Below are 11,459 nucleotides of genomic sequence, written 5' to 3'. Positions count from 1 at the left end.
TCGCGCCGTTCAGCGGATTGTAAATACAAGGACGCTTCCAAAGCCCTTGGTCTACACGACTCTCTGTGGGATCTCTTCTGAGGGTTTTTTGATATCCTATGAGGATATACACACATCATATCATGGCTGTTCACTATCGTTCAGGTGAGTCTGACATTTGAAGACCTTCATTAAGAGTTTGGCATGAAACCAGCTCAGGAAGAGGAATCGATGTGACCTGAAATAGTCCGGCAGCACACTAGCTCCATGGATTTATCCATCAAAGTGTCTATACGAAGCTCTCTTCCTGTAGAATCCCACAGCGTTCCGCCTCCTCCACAACAAACATCTCTTTACGGCGCTTTTATCTCAGTAACATTTCTTTTGGAAATCCCAAATCTCTTCCAGAAGTCTCTAAAGGTCCTCCCCGCCCCCCCACTGATTTAGGTGTGTGTTCACTTTTTGGTTCAGATTCACTTTCAACTGCAATTTAATTTCACATCATACAGTAGATAGAGTAGATCGAGAATTCTGACCATTAGTGAACATCTGGGGCTTCTAAGCGTACTCAGGGGCTCCACGCACACCAATCATATTATTTGACTTCATTATCTCGGATGAAGCTTTGAACAGGCTACTGTTGTCATAGTTAGCAGTAACGAGCTAGCAACCTGATGTGTGTTAGCCCACAGATACTAGCTAGCTAAATAGTTAGCGAGTGACTTTTCCCATTTCAGTTAACACATGGAAGCAAGAAAGCAGACCAGTTCTCTAAAGTAATAATTGTCACTTTCTTTGTGTTTTTGTGCCTCAGATCGATATGAATATTTATTTATTTATTTATGTATTTATTTGTTACAGTTTTTATTGTTTTCACACCACATCACACAGGTGGCCCCCTGTAACTGCCTGATGCATGAACCTTTTTGCCTTAGTGCGTATCTATTTTAAAAAGCATTGCGCCCCCTGGTGGTCTGGGCGGAGGGTCGTTGTAAGCGACCGCGTATACCGCTCAGAGCGAGAAACAGCCCTTATGTCGATTTCTCATGTTCGCTGAAGAAAATATAAATCTTCTTGTTCGAAAAAAAATGTATTTTCCGTACGGCTACATAGCTAGAACTCCGAGACGGCTGGCACCTGATCGAACTGTGTGGAGTTCCACATGGAGTTCTTTCTATGTTTCCTTGGGGTTCTCTGGTTTCCTCCTAGCTCCAAAAAACATGAAAGTAGGTGGACTGGTGACGCTAAATCACCCCCACTCTTCAAAATAAAGGTTCCACTTAGAACCGAAAAAAGGCTTTTCTGCCACAAAGAACCTTTTACTCTCAAGTTCGTTAGAGAACCATCTATTTACCAGTGTTAAAAAAAAAAAAGGTTCATCACAGCAGTGCAACAAGGAACCATGTTATCATAAGTTCTCTCTAAAAAAAACAAAAAACCTTAGTTAGTGCTATAAGGAACCAAAGTTAAAAAAAAAAAAAAAAGTGATGCTAGAACCTTTTCCAGTCCCACTTTATAGGGTTCACGTTAACCTGTTAAGGAATGATATAAACACTGAAGAACCAATACACTGTTCTGAAGAACCTGTATAATGAAACATTCGGAACTTCTTTAATCTCCAGAGAACCGTACAACTCAACTCGAGAACCCAATACAATGAAAAACGGCTCTTGACAAGAACCAGGTTGCATGCAGGACTTGTGATGCTGTAGAGAACCACCGAAGAACCTTTTTTAAGAGTGTAGGAGTGAACGAACGTATCTTATCAAGGGTGTGTTATGACCTCGGGTCCAGCGTTCCCAGGATAGACTCCGGCTCCACCGTGACCCTGAACAGGATGAAGAGCTTACTGGCGATGTGAGTAAAGAACCCTGATGTAGGCTTTAATGTAAATATAACTCAGAGAAGGAGTGGGTTCTTCTCTTCCTGAGGTTGTTTCTTCCATTTCTTCGTCCTTGTTTTTGGCTTGTTTGTTGATCGTTAATTAAGGTGTCCATCATGTCAGTGAAGGTACTCTCGAGTATATAGCCTATTGAATATAACACTAATAATGAGGAAAAAAATTCATCGCTGTTGCACATTTAATAGACATGTAATGTACACTGCTCATTCAGAACATTCTGCTCATTCATGCAGGTTCAATAAGCAGCACAGGTGAATTTCTGCACTGCAGTAACCTTCTCGCTTTACCGGTCTGGTTTCCATAGTTACCTCTAACCTGCCATTAAATGTTGAGGCCATGAAGCCTTAGTGTCGCCTCCTGTTAACGAAAATGTCTCTCTGGAGGACGAATCTTCCTTCCACGCATTCCGTTTAATAACACCGCGCAGGTAACGAACCCGCATTACACGCCGTGGACCGTCGCCATGGTTACCACCGCGTTCCTTTCCTACTTCCGCCTACGTCACAACCGCGACGTCGTGCCCTCTCATTCTACCGGTCTAAACAACGCATCAAAACAGGAGCCGACCACGGTAACTATGGCAACTTTTACTATATATATATTTACTAATGCGATATTTTGCGATTTAGGACGCGACCGCAAAATGGTTAAAACACATAATAATAAAAATAAAAATACTCCTTTATGAACTAAAACACTGACGTCCGTTAGTCTTAAACTTAAAAGTCTTAAACTTTAAAGGCTCAAATAAAATATTTAAAAATACACCGAACTAATCCGTGTTGTTTTTTTTATTATTATTTAGTGAAGTATTTATATGCGTGGAAATTGTAAATATCGGTCAATGAGCTGCTGGTAATATTGATCGGTTAAATAAAGTTTTTTTTATTTGTTTGTTTGTTTGTTTTTTTCAAGAATGAACCGAGTTCTTACAATGCTCACAGTGATAGTTCAGTTCAGAACACAACGTCTAACATCGTTAGAATAATAATAATTTTTAAAACATCAATATTATTCGGCCATTTTGAAAAAGAATAATTTTACAAGAATGATCCTGTTTAAATCGTTTATGAAGAGAAAGCTCCAGGTTTGGACAATGCACAACAAACAAAAGCTTTTTACTAGAATTCAGAATCTCCGATTCAGACTCCATCACAGAGAGGAAAGCTGAACACTTCTGTTGGGTTTTACTGAATCAAAATACATTTAATTTTTTTTTATTTTTTTTTTTAAAGGCTAAAATATCGACATGCGTGGAGTTATATGTAACTGATGTGTTGTTGTTGTTTCATTATAAGGAATCTTATAAGACCCCGACATGATGACAGAAACCAGGCAGTGTGATGAGTCTCTCAGCTGATGTTAGAGTAATCACAGGGGAACTCTGAGAGCGCTTTACACTTTTACTTCCGTGTCTGTTTGTGTTTGGAAAATTTGCGGGACGCTTGGTAGATTTCACGAGAAACACAAAACCACCCCAAACCTGCAAAAAAAAAAAAAATTCAGAAAGAGAGAAAGAGAGGGAGGAAGGGAAGCAGTGCTGGGTGGGTGGGTGGGTGGGTGTGGGATTCTTCAGGTCCTGGGTGGGGGTGAAATTAGCCTCGGGGTTGTTGGAGTTGAGCAGCTCTTCAGTCTGCTCCATCTACACACACACACACAATCCACATCACTCCGAGTGATATCCGACTCTGAGAATCAAATATGAATTATTGATTTATAACAACATCGGATGGAATTGAATAGCCGGCCCGAGGCGCTTCAAACATGGAGCTGAGCGCTTAAGTGATTCTCTGATGTTTAGGAAACTTCTTCAGTCTGGAAACCACGAACGAACCCTCTTCATTCAGTGCTCCACGTACTCACCAATCAACCCTTACACGCCTGATTTATGACCAAATGTCCGGTGTTCATTCACCACGGGGAGATTTCTTTTTTGGAGGAAATACAATTGAATTAAATTACACCAAAACAAGATTTAGTGGATAATTCACTGGAATTCTTCACGAATATATACATACATATATATATATATATATATATATAATATATATATATATTTTAAAAATTAGTAGCTACTATGAAGTGCTTTTAGGACAACCTTTACGGAAAAAAAAAAAAAGAACCAAGACCAAAAGTACAGATGTTCACTGTGGTATTAATGACTTCAACTAACTTCGAGTACAAATTCACTTGAACTATAAAGATTGCAAACATTAGTTTTGAAAACAAGATTAGCCTCTTGTAGGGACTCCCCCATCCCCCATCGCCCCCCCTCTCCTCCTCCTCCTCCTCCTCCCCCCCCCACCCCCCACACACACACACACACCTCAATGACTGAACAATTAGCTCTTCAGATTTATAACACAATCCTGATAAAGAACAGTAGAAATGCATTTCTGTGTTCTCGACTGCAGAACTGTTCTAGCCAAGTTGAGGTTCCATTGAGCTTTAATTTCAGTGACTGCCTGCAATTTATTCCCGTTCAAAACGCCACAAATAAAGCATATGTTTTTATCTTTTAATAATCATGACGTGAACACACACACACACACACACACACACACACACACAAAAACACACGCACAGATTCACTTCTAAATCAGGAATGGAAATAATTAGCTACTTTAATTAATTGTAAAAAAAAAAAAAAATCAGCATATGGAGAAGTTGTTTTTGTTTTTTTTTCTTCCAGCGGGTATTGCAGAGAGAGAGAGAGAGAGAGAGAGAGAGAGAGAGAGAGAGAGAGAAATGAAAAGAAAATGTGGCTTATTAAGTCTACTTATTAAATACTTGGTATATTAATCCTTATTGATATTAAGCTGAAATGTATATTTAACGTATTGTTGTTGTTTTTTAAATTACAGAATGATTGATCTTATAAACTGATGATGAACACATATGTAGACTTTCTTCTTCTTGTTTTTTTTTTTCACTCACATGTACTGTACATTCTTTGCGTGTATATTTCAGACATATCAAGCTAAAAAATCAACATGTTACTCCCTAACTGTATATTTTCCTGCTTTACCTGCTGCTTTAGTGGGTGGAAACACACCAGAACTAGGCCTGTTTCAGAATGTAATTAAGACTTAAACAGGTCTAGAATCCCAGCGTGTAACTCGACTATTTGTTAGAATGAATGCCCCCCCCCTTTAATAAACAATTTTGTCCGTTGTATATTCTAAATAATAAAATCCGACATAAATCAACACACTGTGATTTCTACTATCAAAGCTAACGTATAGCCTATACTGTATAATAATGAGCGCGTTTGTAATGCTAATTATTTTGTCAATAAATTCTTTTATAAAAGTTTATTTTAAAAACAAACAAACAAACATTTTAAAAAAATTTATTATGAATATGTATTTCATTAAATCCAATTCCACACACTGCTGACTGAATTCGTGAGGCTTTAGAGTAGAACTAAAAATAGAACGCGACGTATGGTAACTATGGTAACGTGTCGCCTGCGTAGGCGTGGTGACGTCACACGGAAGTATGGAGGGAACGTAAAGGCGCTGTAGTGTGCTTTTGTTTTTCCCGACAGTAACTCCCAACACAGTGAGACGGGATTACTGAGGGACCTCGGACATCCTCTACAGGATTTATGATCAATATTATATTTAATACGTCATTTATATAAGGAATAAACCTGTAGGAAGCTAGTGTAGAGATATATACAGGGGCGTGTCACATGTTTCTGGGCTTGAAATAAATTCAGTCTCGGTGGACAACCTGGTTATGTGTTCATAAAAAACAAACAAATGATAAAGCAATAAATAAACTATACACTAACAAATACACTTACTTCCTGTGTTTAACACTCAGTTTCACTACAATATCATTTAGGGCCAATTAGATTATTACAAACAAATGTTTCAAATATATGTGATAAAAAAATAAAATAAAAAACTGGAGAATTTTGCTTTTCTTTTTAATATAAATATTCTAGATATATATATATATTTGAATCAGGAGAATCTGTAATGTTTTTTTTTTTTGCTATTATTACTACTATTTTTGTAATTGATATTATTATATAAACACAACAAATTATAATATAACTAATAAATTATCTTCTTCTTGGTTATTATTATTATTATTATTATTTGTGCAAAACTATTTTAGTCAAGTTTAGATTTCCTTGATCTTTAATTTAATTTAAAGCTTACATTTTATGCCATTTTAATCATTAATATATGCTATGTTTTTATTTTTTTTTAATAATCATTACACATGAACAAAAAAAAAAACACATTCACTTCTAAAACAGGATTGGAAATCATTAGCTACTTTTAATGAATTGTCCAAAAAAAAAAAAGAAAAAAAAAAAAGACTAGCCTATATACCGAGGAGCACATAAAGTTGTTTTTTCTGCATGTTTGGAGGAGGAGGAAGAGAGAGAGAGAGATAGAGAGAGAGAGTGGGGGTGGCTTATTAAGTCTATACGTATTAAATACTTGTTATTTTTAGACCTTATTGTTATTAAAGTGAAATGTTTATTTAATGTTAAATATCACAGGTTATAATATAACTAATACATTCTATTCTTCTCAGTTGTATTATTATTATTATTATTATTATTATTATTATTATTATTATTATTATTATATTTTTATTATTATTATCTCTAAAAATACTTTACCATTATTTTATTACACTTTGTGTCCAAAACCAACTTGGGTTCATTATTATTCATAATTTACCCTTCAGTGATGCAGTCATTCAGCCATTAATAAAATACATTCACTCATGGATTTGGAGATGATCATAAGAAGTATCATAAAAATGTAGTCAATACTTAAAAAAGAAAAATACATCATATAGTCTTTAAGTAAAAAAAATACAGTACTGTGCAAAAGTCTTAGGCACCTGCAAATAAACGCTTTAGATACTAAAAAAAATAATGCTTAACATTTCTATATTAAAATAATCTACTATACAGATCAGTAAATATTAATAAACTAAACAGAGTCAGTATTTGGTGTGACAAACATTTGGTTTAAAAAACAAAACAAAAAACAGAACAAAACACACGCAATCACAAAAAAACAACAACATAAAAGTCTTCAGTAGCCTGAGGTAGACTGTGTGCAGTTTTATAAGGACGTGAGCTGTAAGTTCTTCACAGCTCTTCTGGAGACTCGGACTGTCACGCTTGTGTTTCTTGCGGTAAAAACCCAGCAGCCTTCATGATATTTAAAACTAATCCGATTAGCACTCTGTTGCGTAATGTGTTGCTTTCTTTACAGACATACAAACATTTTTATTCAACATTGAATTTTTTTTTGTAAATGAATGTTTGGAAAAATGAAATGTTTTTGTACAGACTCAGTAATGCAGGAGTCATCAAATTGACGCTGAGAACAAAATGTGTACTAAAAGGACTCGAGTGTCTAACACTGCTGCACAGTACCGGAATTATTCATTCCAAAAATTACAATGAATCTGCAGTTTTTATCTTGCAGTTCTGACCTCTGCAACGTCATCTTTCATCAATCCAGTACAAATATCAGATAGTAAAAACGTAGATATGATACTTACAGGACACACACGTGAGTTCTCTGAACAAAACAGATTTTCTTCCTAGGTCTGATCATCTGGAGCACGCACGTGTTGGGGTTAGAAAATCGTAAAATGTGCCACATTTATGCTGAACAATTTCCTTCACAAAGCGTAATTCAAATTATAGATATAAAATAAATTATTAGTTTACAGGCTGCAGGTATTTTCTCTTTGGATCTAGTCTTGGTTTCTAGAAAGCCATTACATTCAAACACATGACAGAATATAAAACATTGTTCTGAATTTATTTAGACAGTAAAGCAAAGCAAAACATACTTTTACATCATCACATGATGCTACTATAGTTCAATATAAATTTTTTTATAAAAGTGTGAGGTGTAACTGTGGCTGGATTTAGCGTTACGATTTCGTACACTGATAGGTGTCATTATTATGAAAATATCCGACGTGTCTTCCTTGAAGAGTTTCATTCAATTAAAATGAACAGAAAAATGTTCGATTTGACATTTTCACTATAGCTTAATCGTTTTTTTTTTTGTTTGTTTTTTTAAAAAGATAACACAAATATTAAAGACACGCGGGCATGGGAGATAAGATAAAACCGTCACGGAACGATACTCGAACACTTCGATAAGCGATATGTATCACGATACTTAAGTTAGCAACAAAGCAGTTGCTTGTGAAAAACAAAACTAATGTGAACGGATTATTGGTGCTCAGATGAATTGTTCAACGGTGAAAATAAACAACTTTACAAAACGATTCAGCGGAAAACTCTAACATCAAATCAGAGTTTGTAATCGTTATAAAAATACTGCTGATTCCTGTGTTGCATCTCAGAAACATGTACTGCAACATAATTCATCATGATATTGAGATTATATCATTATGGGATGGACGTTTTGTTGCTTTATTTTCACTTCGCTAGCTCTCTCTTAGTGCATGAGAGCTTAAATTTTTTTTTCAAAACAAGGCTGATTGTTGATTTAGTGAATTTTTACCTCGTCCAAACTTGTTTCTAAATAGTTCTACACGATCCCGATCTTTCAACGCTGGCTTCATAAAAGTTTGATTTTGAACTCGGCTAAACGTTCGGTTCAGTCCAAACGTATCATCATCGTACATATCGTTCCTGCAAATGACTCCATCCAAATTGACATCAGGTGTCTAAAAACCCTTGAGTGCAAACGTGTGCAACAATTTATAGGATAAAGATAAAGGATAAAGGAAACCTCTACCTGTATGATATCATGTCTGTAGGCTCAAATACACAGATGGAATAAACTCTGTAAAAAAGTTACAGATGAAACAGGAAACAGTCACAAGTTACCGAGTCTACCAACGCATATTTTGAGACGTTTTGCCTCTTGGTCTTCAGATACGGAGTGAATATGTGACGTGTGGACATTTCAACAAAGGAACTTTATTTATCTTTATATTTAAGTCATATTTAAAAGAGAGACGGACATTTTTTGAATACACACCAACGTTTGTTTGTTTTTTTTTTGCCATTGTTAACATTGTAACATGCATGATTTGGGGATTCTATTGTGAGTGAAACGTGTAATTTTTCAGAAGAAGAGTTTCTTCTTCGGATGCTTAACGTTAAATAGTTTTCGAAAGAGGTTCTACTCGGTGATAGGGAAACCCTCTGTGTACCACAAAGTACCTTTAAGTACATTTTCCCCCAAAACAAACACTATACACTCTGAGAAATATAGGAACCAGACTGTACTTTTCCTTGTTACTGGTGTGGTACCATCATAGAGACATGTTTTGCACTTTTAGTGTGTTTTAAAAATCTTTTACCTGCGAAAGTGCACGTCGTGTAACTTCCAGAGTAATTATAAACACGTTTAAAGACTTGAGTAAAGTCCTTAAGGTACGATTATTTTAAAGGTGGAAAGAAATGCACCAAAGGTTCAGAACATGTTCCCTTAATGCTCCGACCTCACTGACAAGAAAAGCACTTCTTCAAATCTTCCTGAGAGTCTCAGAGTGTATAGGAGTAGGAATGATGTCATCACGTGCTATCTGAATTTCCGTAAATACACTTTCCTAAGGTAAACGTTGCACGTGAACGCCCCTGCGAGTTGTATCTATACGCAGGCGCTTCGGAAATAACGTCGATACACACGTGTCTGATCTTTACCGTTTCGTCGTGAAAGGAAAAGAACGATTCCGGTTTTTATAAATGCCAGCATTCACCGTTATTTTATTGCGTTTTATTCAGCACAGATTAAACCACACGCTCTCAGAAATGAAAACGTACCAAAATGTACTTCTCTTTCGGTGTACACACCTGTTGTATCTTTAGTGTATATACTTACACTTTTAAAAAAAAATAATGTAAGGTACATCACTGGACATTAAGGACCACTGATTGTATACAGTGTTTTTTTTTTTTTTTTTTACCTGGAAATGTGAATATAGTGTACATTTATAAATAATTAAAGTACATAAAAACACAAAACCTTCCACAGGTAAAATATACACACGAGTACACGACATGAGGCCTTCATGGTACTGCACCAGTGACAAAGTAATGTACGTTATATCGGAGAGGGTATAAATGGTTTTTTTTATTATTATTATTATTAGTTTTTTTTATTTTATCTCATGGGCATGTAAATAAATGTGTTGGTCTTTTTTAAAAAATAAAATAAATTATATTCTAAGGCTATGCAAACATTTGAGTTCAGCTTTAAATGCAAAATAAATATTCTAATGACCTCGGAAATCTTTTCAGTGAATGACGAAGGTGAACGGGAAGCCGGATAACATCTGACACCATTGAGGACAACCTGAAGTGACCTGAGCACCGGGGAACACCCGGGGGGGTGTCCCCGTACACCCCAGCCGACCCCAACGACCACGCGTGCACGGACTCAACATCTACACAACTTTCGCACGGTGGTCGGTTTGGGTCACGCCCACTGCGTCTAGGGGGCGGGGGGTAGTGAAATTCCTCAGTTAGAGTGAGAGAGAGAGAGAGAGAGAGGGGATGGGGAGAGCCTGATGGAAGGTGGGGGTAGTTGTTGATTCACTCTTCTAAAGTGGTTTCAAGTCCCTCTGAGTCAAGCAAGAAGAAGAAGAAGAAGCAGACAAACATCTTGTGACTTGCAAAATATGTTCGGAGAGTTCATAACATGATGAAAAACATGTTTCGATGAGCAAGCAGAAATCAGTGGAACTGCAGAACAACAACAGGAAATTATTTAAAGGTTTAAAAGATCCTTTTCGGACAAAAACAAGCACCCACCCACCTCCCCCCTTCCCCACTATACCATCCCTGGTCAGTAGCGTGGTACCATCAAGGAGACACAACTTTTGTACCTTTAGAATATGGCCTGTCTATTACCTATACAAAGGTGTACATGGTACCCGTAAAGCTTTAGTCTAAACACTGGTTATGTATATCAAATCTTTTATTTAAAGGTACCACATTTACTGATCAAAAATACATATTAAAGGTACAAAATACAGATAGATAGATCAGTTTATTAATCCTAGAGGATTATTGTTCAAAGATTACAGCAGCAATCCAAGCAAGAGTGTTCAGAATAAATAAATAAATAAAATAAACCTGGTCAGTAAAAATAAGATAGACTCCTGAGTAAATGTTAAAAGTATGAGTGTACATACCGGAGTGTTAACAGTATTTACTCCGCTTATCTTCTTTATTTATACATTTTTTCCAATTTAAAAGTCTCAAAAGATTATAGATGTTTTGGATTAGTATAGATTAATAGCCTATAATGAATATTCATTCTGTGGTCTAAATGATTTCCAAGTGGTTTTAGTATTATCCCCATGCTGATACAAGTCCTCTTTCTGTGCCACAATTAGCCTATCAAAAGATTTTAAGGTGTTTATGCTCTCTCTCTCTCTCTCTCTTTTAAACAGCAGTGTTTAACAGCTGGTAAAGCTGCATGCTGTCTCACTTTATTCACATTATAGGCTGTTAACTGTGACAAGATTAGCATCTGAAGAAAGTGGGGTTAGTGAAAGTAAACACAGTAATAACAGAATAACGCACCGGTGTTAG

At 36.1% G+C, this 11,459-nt stretch overlaps 2 long non-coding RNA genes across 2 annotated transcripts; one reads left to right on the top strand and one right to left on the bottom strand.

The window, feature by feature from the left end:
* Positions 1-1,566: 1,566 nt before the first annotated feature.
* On the bottom strand, positions 1,567-2,515 carry LOC128619189 (uncharacterized). Its single transcript, XR_008387896.1, has 2 exons — positions 2,191-2,515; positions 1,567-2,008 (listed from the first exon to the last, which is right to left on the bottom strand). It is a non-coding gene; the product is annotated as an uncharacterized LOC128619189 (long non-coding RNA).
* On the top strand, positions 2,427-5,091 carry LOC128619203 (uncharacterized). Its single transcript, XR_008387900.1, has 3 exons — positions 2,427-2,453; positions 3,181-3,249; positions 4,575-5,091. It is a non-coding gene; the product is annotated as an uncharacterized LOC128619203 (long non-coding RNA).
* The last annotated feature ends 6,368 nt before the right edge of the window (positions 5,092-11,459 follow it).

The sequence above is a fragment of the Ictalurus furcatus genome, chromosome 2 (genome assembly GCF_023375685.1).
Source record: "Ictalurus furcatus strain D&B chromosome 2, Billie_1.0, whole genome shotgun sequence".
Taxonomy (NCBI): Eukaryota; Metazoa; Chordata; class Actinopteri; order Siluriformes; family Ictaluridae; genus Ictalurus; species Ictalurus furcatus.
The sequence above is the reverse complement of the archived record's forward strand: the minus strand, read 5'-3'. Positions and strand labels throughout refer to the sequence as shown.